Below are 6,823 nucleotides of genomic sequence, written 5' to 3'. Positions count from 1 at the left end.
CATTTATCCACATTATACTGCATCTGCCATGCGGATGTCCACACACTCAGCCTGTCCAAATCACGCTGAAGCATCTCTGCATCCCCCTCACAGCTCACCCTCACATCTAACTTTGTATCATCTGCAAATTTGAAGATAATACATTCAGTTCCCTCCTCCAAATCATTAATATATAATATGAACAGTTGAGGTCCTAGCACAGATCCTTGCAGAACCCCACTAGTCACTGACTGCCAATCAGAAAAAGATCCATTTATGCCAACTCTTTGCTTCCTCTCTGCTAACCAACTTTCTATCCATCTCAAGACTTTCCCTGCAATCCCCTGTGCTTCAACTTTACATAATCGTCTGTTGTGTGAAATCTAGTCAAAAGACCTTCTAAAAGTCTAAATTAACCACATCTGCTGGTTCTCCTTGGTCAACTCTACTGGTTACATCCTCAAAGAATTCCAATAGACTTTTCAAGAATGATTAAATGTACTCTTTTTCCTCTTCCTTCCTCCATACTTTCAATTAATTTATTTGCTTCTTTATCTATCTGTCTGGATATGTTCTTCAGTTTCCATTAGCTTAACTCAGCATCCTCAGCATCTCAGACTGTGTCAAACCCTAATTTTGACTTTGACAACAACTTAATTTAATTTGTTAAGATATTTTTGGAGTCCTTAGTACATCTTTGGAATCTGATATACATGTATTCCTAAGGCTTCTTTCTGAGGCACAGTTATGGTGCCTGGCGGGCAGTGCCAGGGTGCCAGGTGAGCACTGCCAGTCTGGCCCTTCCCCTGACTACCTGGTGGGCTTCAATGGCCTCCAATCTCCCCAGCGAAAGCATCACGTCTGATCTCGCTGGAGACCATATGTGATTTTAGCCGGGAAGAACTTCAACTGGCAAAGTGGTTAAAGTAAGTGAGTCAGGACAATAGCATCTGGGACTCATTAATGACATGTTAATTATGTCTTTAATATTTAAATCGGCTTTGCGCCCTTTCTGGACATGAAGCTGATTTTGTTGACAGAACAAGGCCGGTACATCTGGGGGAGGCATGAAACTGGGCACATTTCTCTTTTTTTGCCTCCTGCCCAATTTTACCACTTCAATTCATCAAACGTCGGATGGGATGAGGTCATTAGATTGCGCACTCTGTGTCTGAATTCCTACCCTCCAGTCTTCATGTCTTTTCTCTCACTTGAATATTCATCCCGTTTGCTCAGTGCATCCATCTAATATAAGTTGAACAAAAAATAGGTATTATTTATGAGAACTAGAAAACATTAAATAACAAGCTCATTCTACCCAGCATGCTCTATACTTTCATAGATTATGTGCCATCTGTCATGGACTCTATCCCATGTATTTAATCATCCGAGAGGAAATTTTGTCCACTTTCTGATCCCCAAAGTTAGTTAAACTAACCTCTCTTATCAACTAACCTTTACAATATTCACTTATTCCTTTCACTGCTCTGCATCTATTTTTAACACCACTACTTTCTTAGGGAATTGATGCGTCCACCAGACTCAGAAGGAAGCCGTAGGGATACATGTACATTGGGTTCCTAAGATGCACTCAGGACTCCAAAGGTATCTTAACAAGCTGCTGAACAGAGATATGCTCAGAAAAACCTGATCATACAGTAATGAAGATCTTTACAGATGTGTAAAAGTATGTTTGTGAGGCCTGTGGGAGCAGGAATACCCCTTCAGGCACTACAAAGAAAATCTTGGTTGCTTTGACCTGGGGATCTCAGGAAGAGGATAGGCCCAGTCATTTTGTTAGACAACCACCTTTCGTGGGATGTGAGCATTGCTGGCAATGCCAACATTTATTACACATCCATAATTGCCCATGAGAAGATGGTGGAGGGTAACTTGTTTAAACGTTGCAATCTATTTTGGTGTAAGAACACCCACAGTACTTGTTTGGGAGGAATTGACCAAGTGACACATAAAGAATCACTGTGCATTCTGCCTCGATGCTGCTCACAAATAGGCCTCCGCTGCATAGATCATGGACCGCAGCCAGTTAACAGCATTGTTGTCAATGATTTGGGGTACAATTGGGTCATTTGCTTTTGACATGGAATATAGAATCCCTACAGTGCAGAAGGAGGCCATTCAGCCCATCACATCTGTGCCGACTCTCCAAATGAGCATCTTACCCAGGCCCAACATTCCCCTCCCCACCCGCCCATCCCCATAACCTCACACATTTCCCACCAAACTACACATCTTTGGATATTGAGGGAGAATTTAGCATGTCCAATCCACCTAGCCTGCCCATCTTTGGACTGTGGGAAGAAACCGGAGCACCCGGAAGAAACTCAAGCAGTCATGGGGAGAATGTGCAAACTCCACACAGTCACCCAAGGCTGGAATCAAACCCAGGTCCTTGGAGCTTTGAGGCAGCAGTGCTAACCATTGTGCCACCATGCCACCCTGATTTTTCTGGATGATAGGGTTTTGCTTCCTGCGATCCAAATTGTTGGTGGGGACACATTCCCACCAACTCCGAATGCTCTGCAGCCACTTCATGATTGAATGGGCATTAACTGGCCGTAGGCGAGACTTCCACCCCTCACTTGATTGAAAGTCCTGCCTTAGAGAGTTGCTGGCTAATCAGATTGGCCAGTGGCTCTCTGGTATTTACAGCAACAAGAGCTGCAGTGCACTGAAGAGGAAATGCAAGAGGATTTGAGTGATTTAGAAATATAGAAACATAGAAAAGCTACAGCACAAAACAGGCCCTTCGGCCCCACAAGTTGTGCCGAACATATCCCTACCTTCTAGGCCTACCTATAATCCTCCATCCTATTAAGTCCCATGTACTCATCCAGGAGTCTCTTAAAAGTCCCTATTGAGTTTGCCTCCATCACCACTGACGCAGCCGATTCCACTCACCCACCATCCTCTGTGTGAAAAACTTCCCCCTAACATTTCCCCTGTACCTACCCCCCAGCACCTTAAACCTGTGTCCCCTCGTAGCAGCCATTTCCAGCACATTCCCAGCAGCCTGGGAAAAAGCCTCTGAGAGTCCACCTGATCTATGCCTCTCAACATCTTATATACCTCTCATCCTACGTCTCTCCAAGGAGAAAAGACCGCGCTCCCTCAGCCTATCCTCATAAGGCATGCCACTCAATCCAGGCAACATCCTTGTAAATCTCCTCTGCACCCTTTCAATAATTTCCACATCCTTCCTGTAATGAGGCGACCAGAACTGAGCACTGTACTCCAAGTTGATTTGATTTGATTTGATTTATTATTGTCACATGTATTAACGTAGTGAAAAGTATTGTTTCTTGTGCGCTATACAGACAAAGCATACCGTTCATAGAGAAGGAAAGGAGAGAGTGCAGAATGCAGTGTTACAGTCATAGCTAGGATATAGAGAAAGATCAACTTAATGCAAGGTAAGTCCATTCAAAAGTCTGACAGCAGCAGGGAAGAAGCTGTTCTTGAGTCGGTTGGTACGTGACCTCAGACTTTTGTATCTTTTTCCCGAAGGTGTCCGGGGAGCCTGGGGTCCCGAGGCAGTGGGAAGTACAGACAGAGTCAATGGATGGGAGGCTGGTTTGCGTGATGGATTGGACTACATCCACGACCTTTTGTAGTTTCTTACGGTCTTGGGCAGAGCAGGAGCCATACCAAGCTGTGATACAACCAGAAAGAATACTTTCTATGGTGCATCTGTAAAAGTTGGTGAGAGTCATAGCTGAAATGCCAAATTTCCTTAGTCTTCTGAGAAAGTAGAGGCATTGGTGGGCTTTCTTAACGATAGTGTCAGCATGGGGGGACCAGGACAGGTTGTTAGTGATCTGGACACATAAAAATTTAAAGCTCTCGATCCTTTCTACTTCGTCCCCATTGACGTAGACAGGGGCATGTTCTCCTTTACGCTTCCTGAAGTCAATGACAATCCCCTTTGGTTTGTTGCCATTGAGGGAGAGATTATTGTTGCCGCACCAGTTCACCAGATTCTCTATCTCACTCCTGTACTCTGTCTCGTCATTGTTTGAGATCCGACCCACTACGGTGGTGTCATCAGCAAACTTGAAAATCAAATTGAAGGGGAATTTGGCTGCACAATCATAGTGTACAAGGAGTATAGTAGGGGGCTGAGAACACAGTCTTGTGGGGCACCGGTGTTGAGGATGATCATGGAGGAGGTGTTGTTGTCTATCTTTACTGATTGTGGTCTATGAGTTAGGAAGTTCAGGATCCAGTCGCAGAGGAAGGTGCCGAGGCCCAGGCCACGGAGTTTGGAGATGAGCTTCGTGGGAATAATAGTGTTGAAGTCTGAGCTGTAGTCAATAAATAGGACTCTGACATAGGTGTCCTTGTTATCTAGGTGTTCCAGGGTTGAGTGCAGGGCCAGGGAAATGGCGTCTGCTGTGGACCTATTGCGGCAGTAGGCAAACTGTAGTGGATCCTGGTAGTCCGGAAGGCTGGAATTAATTCGTGCCATGAATAACCTTTTGAAGGATGCATGAGTCTAAGTCCAGACACTGGAAACAAAGGTAAGTTCAAGGATTCCAAGTGTGGGTAGGGTAGGGAGGCCTGATGGGAGATGAAGGGGGCAGTTGGAGCTTGGTAGAGAGGCTGGGAGTGGGGTGGGAGGGTCTGGAGGCCAATGGACCTTTGTGGAGGTGGGATGGGGGAGGGGGGGGGGAATGGTGGGGAAGAGGGGCATGACTTCAGAAGAGGATTTTTGATGGAGGTGCGAGCCCCTATCCTCCCTTTCTGCATGAGATCTAACTGGGCCACCCCAGTGCAGGTTTAATCCTCCCAAAAATTGAGGCTGGTTGAGGAACAGCCCTTACTGGTAGGTTAAGGTCCTGAATTGGGACAAGAACGGACACCAGGGCCCTGCCCACCTCAGTATCACCGCATGGTCAGGGCAGGCGGGAACACAGAGGGAATTCTGTCCCTTCAATTTCACACCCCCCTTAAAACCCACTGGCAGGAGAAGGTAAAGTTCAGGACCATATGTTAGTTTTAATGCACCCTGGAGTGCGTCAAAACAGTAACTACTATTTAAGGCAATGTCTGTGCATTGAGGGATTTAAAAACCATAGATTTGTGTTTTAAAGCTACTCACAAAATACCATTCCCATTCAAGATGTCACTGGAGCCTAGCTTGAGAATGACAATTTTTCAAGATGCTTTTAACCACCGGTTTTATAAAAAAGCACAAGATGCCAGTAGTAGGTATCTCCTTGTTGTGTTCTCCTCTGTATAAATTTTTAATCACAGTGCGACTGAGGAGGAACTTTCACATCAAAATAAACTTCTTATGCCCTGTTAAGCTGTTCACGCGTATTGTTAAGATGACTGAAAAATATGTTCAGACATCAAATACTAAATCCATAATTCATATAAAGGCCTCAGTTTTAAATACTGTCTAAGGCTTCTGAAAATGGCACAGTTTTAATATCCATGTGTCAGTGTCACGGAGTACAGAAATCTCTTATTGATTTGGGCTTTTCCTCCAGTTAGGAACAATCATTCAATTGTTAAACTATGATGACAGTGGATCAGCAAATAAATATAGTGCGGAGGTGAGTCATACAGATCAAAAATTTCCAGATTTGTTTTCTGACCTGAAATATTTACCATTTATTTACCAACTATTTACCATTTATATAGATGATCTGGAGGAGGGGACGGAGTGTAGGGTAACAAAGTTTGCAGACGACACAAAGATAAGTGGAAAAGTGAATCATGTGGAGGACGGAGAAGATCTGCAGAGAGATTTGGACAGGCTGAGTGAGTGGGCGAGGATATGGCAAATGGAGTATAATGTTGACAAATGCAAGGTTATACACTTTGGAGGAAATAATAACAAATGGGATTACTATCTCAATGGAAACAAATTAAAACATGCTACCGTGCAAAGGGGGTCCTTGTGCATGAGACGCAAAAGCCCAGTCTGCAGGTACAACAGGTGATCAAGAAGGCAAATGGGATGTTGGCCTATATCGCGAGGGGGATAGAATATAAAAGCAGGGATGTCTTGATGCACCTGTACAGGGCATTGGTGAGGCCGCAGCTGGAATACTGTGTGCAGTATTGGTCCCCTTATATGAGGAAGGATATATTGGCATTGGAGGGAGTGCAGAGAAAGTTCGCCAGGTTGATACCGGAGATGAGGGGTTTGGATTATGAGGAGAGGCTGAGGAGATTGGGTTTGTACTCGTTGGAGTTTAGAAGGATGAGGGGGGATCTTATGGAGACTTATAAGATAATGCGGGGGCTGGATAGGGTGGAGGCGGAGAGATTCTTTCCACTTAGTAAGGAAGTTAAAACTAGAGGACACAGCCTCAAAATAAAGGGGGGTCGGTTTAAGACAGAGTTGAGGAGGAACTTCTTCTCCCAGAGGGTGGTGAATCTCTGGAATTCTCTGCCCACTGAGGTGGTGGAGGCTACCTCGCTGAATATGTTTAAAGCGCGGATGGATGGATTCCTGATCGGTAAGGGAATTAAGGGTTATGGGGATCAGGAGGGTAAGTGGTACTGATCCACGTCAGATCAGCCATGATCTTATTGAATGGCGGGGCAGGCTCGAGGGGTTAGATGGCCTACTCCTGCTCCTATTTCTTATGTTCTTATGTTCTTATGTAAATCTATTGATCATAGAAATCATAGAAACCCTACAGTGCAGAAAGAGGCCATTCGGCCCATCGAGTCTGCACTGACCACAATCCCACCCAGGCCCTACCCCCATATCCCTACATATTTTACCCGCTAATCCCTCTAATCTATGTATCCCAGGACACTAAGGGGCAATTTTTTTAGCATGGCCAATCAACCTAACCCACAC

The sequence above is a fragment of the Mustelus asterias genome, chromosome 6, assembly GCF_964213995.1.
Source record: "Mustelus asterias chromosome 6, sMusAst1.hap1.1, whole genome shotgun sequence".
NCBI classification, from domain to species: domain Eukaryota; kingdom Metazoa; phylum Chordata; class Chondrichthyes; order Carcharhiniformes; family Triakidae; genus Mustelus; species Mustelus asterias.
Note: the sequence above shows the minus strand (reverse complement) of the source record.